A 13,583-nucleotide genomic window follows, 5' to 3' on the forward strand; every position below is an offset into this window, starting at 1 on the left:
CTGTAGAATGTCTGGCAGTTTCCTATGTGAAGCAAGAACCTGAAGGACCATTTCACCAAGAAAAGCTCAGTGGTTACCTTTCTATGGGTCCTGCATGTCCAGTCAATCAAGCAGTCCAGGCAAGAAGAGTTTCTTGCACAAATGGCTATGTTTGTCAAGAAGAAGATAAACTCCATAATGGAGTGTCTTCAATGTCCATCATCCTCTCTGAAGTAAATCAGTGCTGCCAGGAGCAGACATGTCTCACTGTCCAGAAAGTCTAAATTTTTAAAACATTTTAAATACCATATTCTGTAGGTCTTTGAAGTATTTGAAGATTACCTATCTATCTGAAATATATTTATGTATACCTAGAAGACTTAACTAACATGTCTGCAAGTATGATTATCATAGATGACTAATTATTAATCTATTTTTAATTATCCATTACAATTTTAAATGAGCTGTACAAACATAATACCTTAAACAAGAGTAGAAATATACACACAGTATAACAAAATTAACTTTAAGTTTGTATCAATAAACTAAAATCTATACCAATGTAAAACATTTCAAACAAGTTGTTGCTCTTTATAAGTAGGTTCAGCAATTTACCCATTTATCCTATCATATCTATATCATATCCCCTTTTCTTCTTTAGAAATAGATTGCATTTATAATCAACCTATTTTAAATAAAAAAAACATTGGGTTTTCTCTGTCCCACACCAGAGGGCTCTTCTGATTTGGCACACAAAAACCTCTTAACCTTTTTTTTTTTTTTTTTTTACAATATGCCTGGATTTGGAGCCAATTGCATCTCCAAAACCAGCTTGATACATTTGGGAATTTGGGTGTAGTTTCTCTTACTAATTCCTGCTGGAACGGGCGCTGTATCTTATGGGGACACAAAGAAAACTTTAGGACTATGGAGCCGTCCATGAGGGTGTATCATCTGAGCCAGTTGCCTTGAAACTGTTTTGGATGTTAGATCATCTGGGCCATGGTGTCATTGGAGACCATTCAGGAGGTCTTGGCTGGTCAAACCTGATTTATCTTAATCTGGAGCAAATCCATAGCCTTTAGTTTTCTATGGAGTGGCCTTTTAAGTGCATGGAGTGTACTTAATAACTTCACCAATAACTTCCTGTGTATCTGTCTTTTTATTGATTTTCTGTTCTACCTTCTCATTGATTGTAAACCCAACCAAATGACCTATATATAGACCTCCAGGTCTTCTATGGTAGGTATTAGGACTAAAGATGTGTGTCTCCATGCTGGCTGTATCCTTGAACACACAGAGATCTGCCTGTCATGAGATCTGGATTAAAAGTGTGTACCACCACCACTGCCCAGCTTCTGCTATGGCTTGCTACTAGTTCTGACCCCCAGGAAACTTTATTTATTAACATACAAATAAAATCACATTTCAGTACAAATAAAATATCACCATATTTCCCCTTTTCTATTTTAATAAAAAGTAAAAAAATATGTAACTAATATAAGAAAAACTATATACAAAAGTACAATAACTATATACCATATATACAAGCAATAAATACCTAAACAATGTCTAATCCATTTGCATTTGACAAATTCAGAGAAAATAATTCCATTATCTATCCTATTTTGGAAAGTCCAAAATGTACCTGATTCACTTTCTCTCCTGATTTATAATACTAACAAAACTATAACTACAACTATCTAATCTTCAACTATAACTAACTAATCTTCAATTCCCTCAGAGACACAAGAAGGAAATAATATTACCTAATAAAAATAAAAACAGGAAGTGCACACAAGCAACTTCCAAAAAAATGTGAGTTGACAGAAACAGCCAGCTGCCTGGACAGTCACCCAAGGTTTCTCCGCAATATTGGAGCATTATCTTCAGTCTATAGGCTTAGTGTATCTGACAGACTCATTTGTAAACTAGAATGTACACAAGGTCAACAGCTTGACCTCACATTTGGTGAGAGCAGTCCATGTACCAAAAACACCTGAATTCCACTAGTGTCATGTCATGATTCAGGATTTTAAATTCTGGAAATTGTTGATACTTTTTTAATTCAGCTGTCCATTCCTCCTTGCTGTGTGTGTGTGGCTTCCCATTCTTCTGAACATCCCTCTATTAAATGCCAGTCTACCATTGAGAGGCTAGACTCTGTCAGCTTAGTTACTCTTTCAAGAGTGACTGTTTCAGCTGTTGTTCCACTGTATATCAGAAGCCATCGGTCTACTGCCTGTTTAACTGCCTTCAAAGAAAAAGGCACTGTACCTTTTCTGGATTGCACTTAAGGGATGGTGTCATATTGTCCTGGCCTCAAAAGATGCCTTTTGTTAAAGCCACAACCACACTTGTTTTGGCAAGAATCAGTAGTCCTTTGTTTCATGTCCTGTCTGTCCATTTTGTCCTGTTTGTCAGCAGTCGATTCGAGGATATTTTATTGTCCAGTGACTAACTTTTGCCACAATGGCAGTTAACTTGATATGAAGTATCTTCAATGCTCATATTTTCTCTGAAGTAGATTGGTACTGCCAGGAGCCAACATGTCTCATAGGCATAACAAAAAAGAAAAATTTTCTAAGTTATTAAAACATTTTAAATGCCATATCCTGTAGAATTCTGAAGGGTTTGAAGATGAACTGTCTATCTAAAATATATCTGCTCAATCTTGAAAACATACCTAATATGACTACAAGTTCTATTGTAATGTCTAACTACTAACTTTCATTTCTTTTTATCCTAATAGTTGGTAATAATAACATTCAAGGATCAGAAAATTGCTTTACATTGTTAAATGAATGGTATAAGTACAGTTTCTAGAATAAGATTAGAAATATATGTATGGCATTTTCTAATAATATCAATATCAATATCAATATATATAATTTGTATACAATATAAAAAATCCAATCCAATGTAAAGTATTCAAACTAGTAATTGTCTTTTTCTCTCTTTTTTAAACAAGAACTTAAATCTAATCTCCTTTTCCTATCCCTTTTCCTAACCATTAACAACAACATGTAACCAACCTTCCTAAACAATGAAAATTATCCCAGACCCAAAACCCATTAAAAGACCAAAAAACCACCTGACCCACACTAACTCTTTGGAAATGTGGGTGTTGTACTCTTAAAATTGGTTCCTGCTGGGTATGGGCAAAGGTATCTTTATTCTGAAAAGAAACATTTTGGGTTAATTGGCAAATTCTAGGAAAGGTAACTATATCCTTCATTATCCAGTCTGTGCATAATGCCAAAATTGAGGGTTTATCTCAAGTCCTTATTCAAGTGGTCTTTGAAACTGGATCATTTCATCTAGCTATCTCAAAATTGCTCTGAGCAGTTTGTAGTCCTGAGCAGTTTGTTGATCTGTAGATGAGGTTTGTCAGCTTAGTTATATTATTGTTGTTCATGTGTGGAATTGTTGTTGTTGTGGGACACCATCTTTTTCCTGGAGACTTCAGTTGATGTCCATGATTTCCTGCAGAAAACTGATAAGAGACTCGAACCCCAATACAAAAACATGTATAGGCAGCCAATTGAAGCCTTTTTTTTAAGAATTAGTTAGTATTCTATATGACCATTATTATCTTAACAAAGTTTAAAATGTGTGTGTGTGTGTGTGTGTGTATGTGTGTATCTTGTAAATTTTGATATAAAATTCATACTTTAAAAAAAAGTTTAAAGAATCAGAATAAAATCAAAGAATTGAGATTAGTAATAGAATAGAATAGTCCCTTAATTAATTTGGTATTTCTCCTGATGTGTATCAGAAGATAGCTCTTTCTTCTGGCATGATACAGAGAGTTTGCATTTTCCTTTTAACAACATGCTTGATTTAAAGAAGGAGAAAGCCATTCTCCAACTGCAAAGTCAGCTTTAAATTTTAATTGAACTGGGGCTACAAGAAGACCAATCATGTTAAATTTCTTTAGAGAAGAGCATAAACAAACATTTAGGAAGACTTATGAAATTTTATAGATGATATACCAATAGGCCATTTTACTCTTTTTCCTGGGACAGATGATTTGTCCTTTTTCTTCAGTTGTCTCATCTGTCCAACATTCTTCAGATTCCTTAGCCTTCATTCTCCTAAAAGACAAAAACAAAACCTTTCCCCAAGCCTAATTTTGGTGAGGTTCCCTTTTGGCAAGTTATTGTCTGATTAAATGAAAAGGCATGTGTTAATGGTATAATTTAGTTTAAATTGGATGGCCATGCTGGTTGATTAACTATCACCTCCTCTAATTAAGAGGTCTCTCTTGTTCAAATCGAACCTTTATCAATTTTGATGGTATCCATAGCTTATCTTCTCCTGTACGAACAAAAGCAAAACCTTGTCCCCAATGTAACAGATACCCTGGTTTCCATTCTGAGGTCAGCACATCCTTAAAGTATATAGGCTGATTTAATTCTGTAGTTTTTTTTTTCTATTATCTAATGTATCTCTGCAACTGTTGTTCCTTTCTCATTAGCATTGAGAAAATTCAAAGTTAATAGAGCATTATGCAGTCTATTTCTGTTTTTTTTCTTGTTACTCCTTTCTGTTTATTTAGCATATCTTTTAGAGTTCAGTTTGATCTTTCTATAACTGATTGGCCTGTAGGATTACGTGTTATTCCTGTAATATGCTTTATAATGTAATAAGTAAAAAATTGTTTCATTTTAACAGAGAAATATGCTGGAGCATTCTCAGTTTTAACTTGTGCAGGAATACCCACGTTGGGCATAATTTCTAACAAATGAGTGATTACAGAATCAGCTTTTTCAGAACTCAAAGCAGTTGCCCATTGATATCCTGAATAAGTATCAATGGTATGGTGTAGATATTTCAATTTTCCAAATTCTGCAAAGTGAAACACAACCATTAGCTAGATTTCATTTCTCTGAGTACCCTTTGGGTTACATCCTACACTGGTGATAGTCTGATTGTAAAAGGAACAAGTAGGACATTTCATTACTATTTCCTTGACTTGATGCCAGGTAATGGAAAAATCCTTTTTTAAACTTTTACTGTTGATTTTTTTTTATGAAATTCTGAGGCCTCCAGCACATTTCCTATCAATAATTTATCAATCTCATTATTACCTTGTGCTAATGGGACTGGCAGACCAGTATGGGATCAGATGTGAGTTATATATAAAGGAGGACTCCTTTTTCTGATTGTATCTTGTAACTGAATAAATAGTGAAGTTAATTCTGAAGCATCAGGGATAAATTCTGCAGTCTCAATATGTAATACCACTCTTTCAGCATACTGAGATTCAGTAACTATTTTGAGAGGTTCAGAAAAATCCATTAATACCAACAGAATAGCATACAATTCTGATTTTTTGAACTGAATTATAAGGACTTTGAACCACTTTACTAAAATTCTCTGATTTGTAACCTGCCTTTCCTTGTTTGTTTACATCCATATAAAATATATGAACTCCAGATATGAGTTTTTTCTCCGTACAATTTGAGGCCAATTCCAATCAACTCTCTTTATAAGATTGAATCTATTGCTTTGGGATATTTGCTGTTAATTTCTCCCCCAAAAAACTACTACAAGCTCTTTGCCAAGGTTCACTTTCTGTCCATAATTTTTCAATGTCCTCCTTAGTTAAAGGTATGAAAATTTCTGCTGGGTCTATTCCTGCTAGTTGATGAAGTCTCAATTTTCCTTACCAAATCAAGTCAGAAATTTTTTTCACATAAATTTTTAATTTTTTATTTGGTTTATTTGTTAAAAATATCCAATACAATATATCTTCCCTTTGCATTAATATTCTTGTATGAGAATGCCTAGAGGGTAAAATAACCAAAGTGCAATCCAGCTTTGGATCGATATTATCTATGTGTCCTTCATGTACTTTCTTTTCTACCAATGTCAATTCTTTCTCAGCTTCAGGTGATAATACTCTTGGACTATGTAAGTCCTTGACACCTTCTAAGATTTTGAACAAATTATCGAGTTCATCATTTTTTACCCCAACAATATTTTGTAGATGAGAAATATCTCCAAATAATCTTTGAAAATCATTAAGAGTCTGTAGTAGATCTCTCCTAATTTGCACTTTTTGGAATCTATTTTTTTATAGCTCTATTTTATAATCTAAATAATTAATAGGATCTCCTCTTTGTATCCTGAAAGGAGCAATATGTAATCCCCAGCAAGGCAAAATTTTCTTTACTTCTTTCTAAACATTCTTTCTAAAGTATCTGCATTTGAGTCAGCTAGTAAAATATCATCCATATAATGAATGATAAATTATAGATTTAGGAAATTTTTATGTATCACATCCAATGGCTGTTGCACAAAATATTGGCACAGGATTGGGCTATTTAACATTCCCTGTGGGAGGACCCTCCATTGAAATCTCTTAATTGGTTAAGAATTATTATAAGTATGCATTGTGAAGGCAAATTGTTCTCTGTCTTTTTCTTGTAAGGTTATTGAATAGAAACAGTCTTTTAAAGAGGCTATCATTTTGGTAACAAAGTAGGCAAAGGAATTCTGGACTGGAGAGAGCCCATTGGCTGAATTACTTTGTTAATTGCTCTAAGGTCTGTTACCATTCTCCATTTACCAGATTTCTTTTTAATAACAAATTCAGGAGAATTCCAAGGGCTGGTAGATTTTTCAATATGCTGAGCATTTAACTGTTCTTCTACCAGCTCTTCTAAAGCCTGGAGTTTCTCTGTTGTTAAAGGCCATTGATTAACCCATACAGGCTTGTCTGCTAACCATTTTAAAGATAAGAGCTGTTGGTGTCTTTGGAAGATCATCAGTTGTTGTGCCCTCTTCTTGTATAATACAGATGGCTGGTGACCACTTATTAGAATAATATCTTCTAATATTTCTCTCAGAAACAGGCTCTAGTATATGATTTGTTTCTGAGATTGGAGGGATGTTAATCTGAGTATTCCATTGTTGCAACAGGTCTCTACCACACAGGTTCACAGCTATGTTAGCCATGTAGGGTTTAAATTTTCCTCTCTGTCCATCTGGACCTATACATGCGAGCCATCTTGCACTCTGTTTCACTTGAGATAATGTTCCAATTCCTAACAGTTGAATGTTTACCTCCTGAAGAGGCCAAGTTGGATGCCAAAATTCTGTTGCAATTATGGTCACATCAGCACCTATGTCTACCAGACCAGACAATAAAACACAATTTATTTTTTGTTGTTGTTGTTAATTTTGGTCTTTGTTCATTTATAGAAGTTTGCAAAAAATTTTCTTTATGTTTTCTCCTGAATTTTCTCTTCTCTCTGTTTCATCATACCGAGTAGCCTGGTTTATTCCAACAGGGACTTGGTTATTTAATTGCTCTGAGTAGGTGTTTCCTCTATGACTGCAAGAAAGGTCTGAACTGGATTTGCTGTGTGGGCTTGCCTGAGGCCCCTCTGGGAGTTTCCCAACCAAGGCAAAATATTACCTTTCCTGTTCCTTGTTGATCTACATTCATTGGTTCAGTGTTTTCCCTTATCACACCTTCTGTATACTCCAGAAGGAAGGGGCATTCTGTTGCCATTGTTCCTCAAAGAAACATTGTTTCTAGGAATGCCCTGTTTACAATCCCTTTTCAAATGTCCTTGCTTTCCACATCCAAAACATCTGACATTCCTCAAACCTCTTGAAATTGCTTCTCCCATCCATATATCATCATTGCCATTTGACTCAACATTAAATGTGTCTCTAATCCAATCTTCCAAGGGTGCAGATCTTGCCTTTAATGGCCTGATAATTCTCTTACATGCTGCATTTGTGTTCTCAAAAGACAAAGACTTGATTATTATTTGACTAGCTTCTGAATTTGGGAACATTCTCTTTACTGCTAAAGTCAGTCTTTGTAAGAAATCTGTGAAAGATTCTTTTGGGCACTGTATAACCTTTGTAAATGACTCAGTTTTCTTTCCTGGTTCCTCAACTCTGTCCCATGCATTCAAGGCTGCCATTGGACATAGAATTAGGGTTTGGATATCATATAAACATTGTGTTTGTAGTGCAGCATATTGGTCTTCTCCAACAAGCTGATCCTGGAAGATCTATATACCTTTAGCCCTTTATTGTTTTTCTATGTTTTTAGCTTCCTCTTTGAACCACATTTGCCACTGCAGCTATGCCCTGGGTTCTAGAACAGCATGTACTGCTCTCATCAGTCTTGTGGTATAATCTTATTATAAGTTGACCAGGAGTTTTACATATATGGAATGCATGCCATAAGATACTATTGCCTCCTTAAACCTTCTTAAATCTAACATTTAAACTGGAGTCCAAATATTTTGTGCATTCACTTGACCAGGTAGCTTCTGTACTGTTACTGGATAAATTAAGGGCGACTGTGTGAAAACAGGCTTTCTTTCTGTAACCTTATAATACAATCCTGAAACAACTTCATTGTTAATTTCTTCTGTCTGAATCTGAATTTCTCTATGATTCATTTTAACAGGTTTTTCTAAAGCTTTTATCCTGGCACTTAAATTGACTATCTTTTTAAATAGTAAAATAAGGATAAGGAAAGTAATAATGTGCATAATCCCATCAACATTAATCTTCTCATATAGTTCCATTTTCAGACTGTTTAAAATTTTATCAAACAAAGACCAATTTTGTTCCAATGTACATATAAAACCCATTTTTTTAATGCAAAAAAAATTTTCTGTTTTAATCCAAGGGAATTTCAAAACAGCTACCTAGCATCCAAGGTGTGAATCCAGAGAGAGAGAGAGAGAGAGAGAGAGAGAAAGCATGTGGCCACAAGCTCTAGCTAAAAGCTTAAATCCAGCCATGTGTTCCCGCTTGAGATGAGTCAAGCCTGGGCTCTCTCTTCCTTAAGCTCTGACCAAGTGTGTTGGCGTTTTGGCTAAAAGCAGCTCTATCTGCAGTTGCAGTTGAGTGCAGCTGACTAGTAGCTCTAGCAGGCCTGAATTCTTCATAGCACCAGCTTCGGGTAACAGCTTTAGCTATGGCCGGTCGGGCCTGGGGCCTAGACCAAGCTGACCCGGGCTGGGTAGCCAGGGAGTCTGCAGGCCACCAAGCTGCCAAGCCTAACCGAGTGGGTTTTAATGAATTCTTGCCATATTGGGCACCAAATGTAGATGAACAGTCTTATTAAATAAGAAACACAGAGCTAAATGTAGAATTAAAAGCCCAAGAGGTCAGAGCAGTAGTTAAGAGCTGATAACTAAAAAACCTTTCTTTACCCTTCGCTGCCACTGTTGTCCTTCCCCTCAGAAAGAGAGCTACTTCCTGTGTATCTGTCTTTTTATTGACTTTCTGTTCTACCTTCTCATTGGTTGTAAACACAACCACATGACCTCGTCACCGCTTGTCTATACAGAAATCCAGGTCTTCTAAGGTTGGTATTGAGATTAAAGGCATGTGTCTCCATGCTGCCTATATCCTTGAACACACAGAGATCTGCTTATCATGTGATCTGGATTAAAGGCATGTACCACCACCACTGCCCAGCTTCTGCTATGGCTTGCTATTAGCTCTGACCCCCAGGCAACTATATTTATTAACACATAAATAAAATCACATTTCAGTACAAATAAAATATCACCATAATCCACCCCAAAGAGAAAAAAGAAAGACCAATATCAGGCCACAAAATCCCACAAATCCCCAAGCTTTCCCCAAGATCAGGCCATAAAACCCTACCAAACCCAGGATACCCTGGAAATCTCTGCCCCACAAGAAATCCTATATAATAAACCTTGCCTCGTGTTCAGTTCTCTGTGGCTTTTCTCTCATGGAGAGGCAGCCTCCCTTTTGTGTCTTTCCCAATGAATCTTTTGTGTACGGTTTGTTGCACGGTGTAACTTTGTGGTATTTCTTGTTTGCCAGCATATCTCCCCCTCAGACCTGGAATACTTACATTGGTGCCAAGATTCATATAGGCTCTCCTGCTGCCTGTGCTTCCCTCCTTGGGTCTGAGTAGTACTTGGACTCTATCTATCATCTCCAATCTACCTGTAACAGACTCACCTCCCAGCTCAGCACCCTGTCCAACAGTGGTAATTAGGTAAGCTTCCCCTTTGGTCAAGATAAATGTTTCCCTGAATCTGAAAGGTTACTGTTGAGTGTTTAGCACCCCTCTGGTACTCCTGGAGGTAGAGGTACACCCCCAGCCATAGTGTTTAAGATGATGGCTGGCCCTCTGTGCCTGACACTGTTCCCACAGCCTTAGTGCTTCAATCCCTCAGTTTCTTTAGGCCTAACCAGGCTACTGTGCCCCTTCCTGCCCTCTTTTCTCATCTTCTCTTCAGAATTGCCCATGTTCCTATAGCTCCTCTAGGCCCTCATTTATTTATTCATTCATTTATTTATTCATTCATTCATTCATTCATTCATTCATTCCTTTCTTTCTTTCTTTTCTTTTTTTTTCTTTCTTTCTTTATTGTGACCCTGTTTCCAACCAACCCTTTCCAGTGGATCAGACCCTCTTAGAGCTTTGTTTTCATCCTTGCCTTCTGGCCTCCATGAAAGACCTAGTACCAGTTTCTCCTCAGGCTTAGCCAGGCTAAGCCCCTCCCTCTTCACCTCCCCACCACTGAGTGTAGTAACATGCACTGAACAACTTGTGTCTTCCTTTGGTCCTCCCTCAGTCCTGAGGATGCCCTCTACTATAGGCTGCAGTGACATTTTTCCTCCCCAATCCCTCTCTCATCCATGGGAACAGTGTCTTCCATACCCTCTAACTCCCCTTTGGGATGCCTTTTAGAAAACCTTTATCCTCTTTACCTGGCACTTAATCTGAAGGGCCCTAAATTTATTCACTTTTGTTGTAAAATCTGGTCTCAATAACTCTTAGATAATCAATGAAAATGGTCACCTAACAGCACTCTAGAGCCCAATATTATTCAGGATCTTTACAAATACTGGGAGTGATCAGAGAAATGGAACAAGATAACCTATTCCCTATGTTCAAGCTTCCTCTTTCTCTGCTTGAAGTCCTATTTGTTTTTGTCTGGACTCACTCCACACTGAAGTTACTATTAATGGATCTATAATTTATTGCCAAGTGGGACATAGAAGCCAGATCTAGCAGGAGAGGGAGAAAGCAAAAGACTAGGCCAGCTGTAGTGTGCACACACCTACCACAAACACCACACTAGCTGATACAGCTCTTTGCTCCCTCCTGCAGCATCCTTTGTCAATATCCAGGGCTCAGAAATTTCCTTTCTCTAAGCCATCTTTGCTCTCAGCTTACTGGATTCAGTTTTACTGGGATTCATGTGTCTTTTTGGTATCTCTCAGGTATGAATAGCATTAATTTGTTGTTTTATGCTGTTCCACTTCAATAAAAAGGCTGGTTCTGGATCTCTGGTATGGATTCTCCTCCTCTAGACCCAAGCATGCTTTTTTAAAGGTTTCCTTCAAAACTTCTGTCCCATGTCAGGCAATTCACCTGAGTATATGACAGAGAAAGGATAGAATAAAACAAAGAGACAGACTGTTCTTAATAGGGACTACTGTTACTCATCTCATCCTCTTTTGGTTTTGGTTTGAGTTTCTAAAACTTTTGCTAAGCTATAAATCTTTTCTGAAGATTTTTAAGATTACATGCTAATATCCAGTTAAAATAGCATCATTTGTTAAAGATGCTGTCTTTTTTCCATTGTGTATTTCTGGCTTTTTTTTTTTTTTATCAAATATCAGTTTTGCATAGGTGTGTGGATTTGATTTATGCCTCAATTGTTGATTCAATTCCATTGATCACCCTTTCTATTTTTATGCCAATACCATGAAGTTTTTATTACTGTAGCTCTGCAGTACAGCTTAAAATCAGGGATGGTAATGTTTCTGAAAGGTTGTTTTTGGGGTTTTTGTTTTGTTTTGTTTTGTTTTGTTTTTTTAGCTATCCTAGGTTTTTGGGTTTTCCATATAAACTTGAACATTTGTCCTCTCAAGGTCTGTAAAGAACTGTGTTGGAGTTTTGATAAAGACTGCATTGAATCTGTAGATTGCTTTTGGCATGATGGTCATTTTTACTATGTTCGCCTTACTGATCCATGAGCATGAGAGATCTTTCCATCTTCTGTTATCTTCAATTTCTTCAAAGACGTGAAGTTTTTGTCATATAAGGTTTTAGAGTTACCCCAAGATATTTTATATTATTTGTGAATATTGTGAAAGATGTTGTTTCCCTGAATTCTTTCTCAGCCTATTTTTCATTTGAATATAGAAGGACTATAAATTTTTTTTTCAGTTAATCTTTTATCCAGTCACTTCACTGAAAGTGTTTATTAGCTGTTGGAGTTATCTGGTAGAATTTTTGGGCTTGCTTATGTATACTATCATACCATCTGCAAATAAAGATACCTTGACTATTTCCTTTCTAATTTGTATCCCCTTGATCTCCTTTAGTTGTCTTATTGCTCTAGCTACATCAAGTACTATAGTGACTATGTATAGAGAGAGTGGACAGCCTTGTCTTGGTTCTGATTTTAGTGGAATTGCTTTAAGTTTCTCTCCATTTAATTTGATGTTGGCTATTGGCTTGCTGTAAATAGCCTTTATTGTGTTTATGTATGTCCCTTTTATCCCTAATCTCTCCAAAACTTTTATTATTAAGAGATGTTGGATTTTGTCAAAGGCTTTTTCAGCAGCTAATGAGATGAAAATGTGTTTTTCTTTCTTTCAGTTTGTTTATGGTAAATTACATTGACTGAATTTTGTATGTGCATTTTCCTGCATCTCTGGAAGGAAGCCTACTTGATCATGATGGATGATGTTCTTGAATTTGGCTTGTGCATGTTTTATTGAATAGTTTTGAATCTATGTTGATGAGGGAGATTGGTCTATAATTCTCTTTCTCTGTTGCATCTCTGTGTGGTTTGGGTATCAGGGTGACTGTGACCTCATAAAACAAATTGGGAATTGCTCCTTCTGTTCTATTTTTTTTTGGGGGGGGGAATAATTTGAGGAGTATTGGCATTGGTTCTTCATAGAAAGTCTGGTAGAATTCTGTACTAAAATCATCTGGTCCTGAGCTTTTTTTGATTAGGAGACTTTTGTTGTTGTTGTTTTTGTAAGGTCTATTATATTTATTTTTTCCTTTTTTTATTTATTATATTTGTGTTTACACATCAGCTATGGGTTCCCCTGTCCTCCCCCTCCCACCTCCACCCTCATCTTCCCCCCAGCCCCTCCCCTCCATTCCCATCTTCAGGGCCATGACTCCCCTGGGGATTCATTTAAACCTGGTGGATTCAGTACAGGCAGCTCCAGTCCCCTCCTTCCAGGATGAGCAAAGTGTCCCTGCATAAGCCCAAGGTTCCAAACAGCCAGCTCATGCACTAAGGACAGGTCCAGGTCCCACTGCCTGGGTGCCTCCCAAACAGTTCAAGCTATTCACAATTGTCTCACTTATCCAGAGGGCCTGCTCTAGCTGGGGGCTTCACAGCCCCTGGCTCATTATTCATGTGCTTCCATTCATTTAGCTATTTGTCCCTGTGCTCTTCCAAGCTTGGTCTCAACAATTCACACTCTTACAGTCCCTCCTCTTTCTGGACAATTGGACTCCTGGAACTCCACCTGGGGACCTCTCTAGAACTCTGCCTATTCCTGTTCTCATGTGGTCATCATTTATCATGGTCTGTTAT

This window comes from Onychomys torridus, chromosome 2 (assembly GCF_903995425.1).
Source record: "Onychomys torridus chromosome 2, mOncTor1.1, whole genome shotgun sequence".
NCBI lineage: Eukaryota > Metazoa > Chordata > Mammalia > Rodentia > Cricetidae > Onychomys > Onychomys torridus.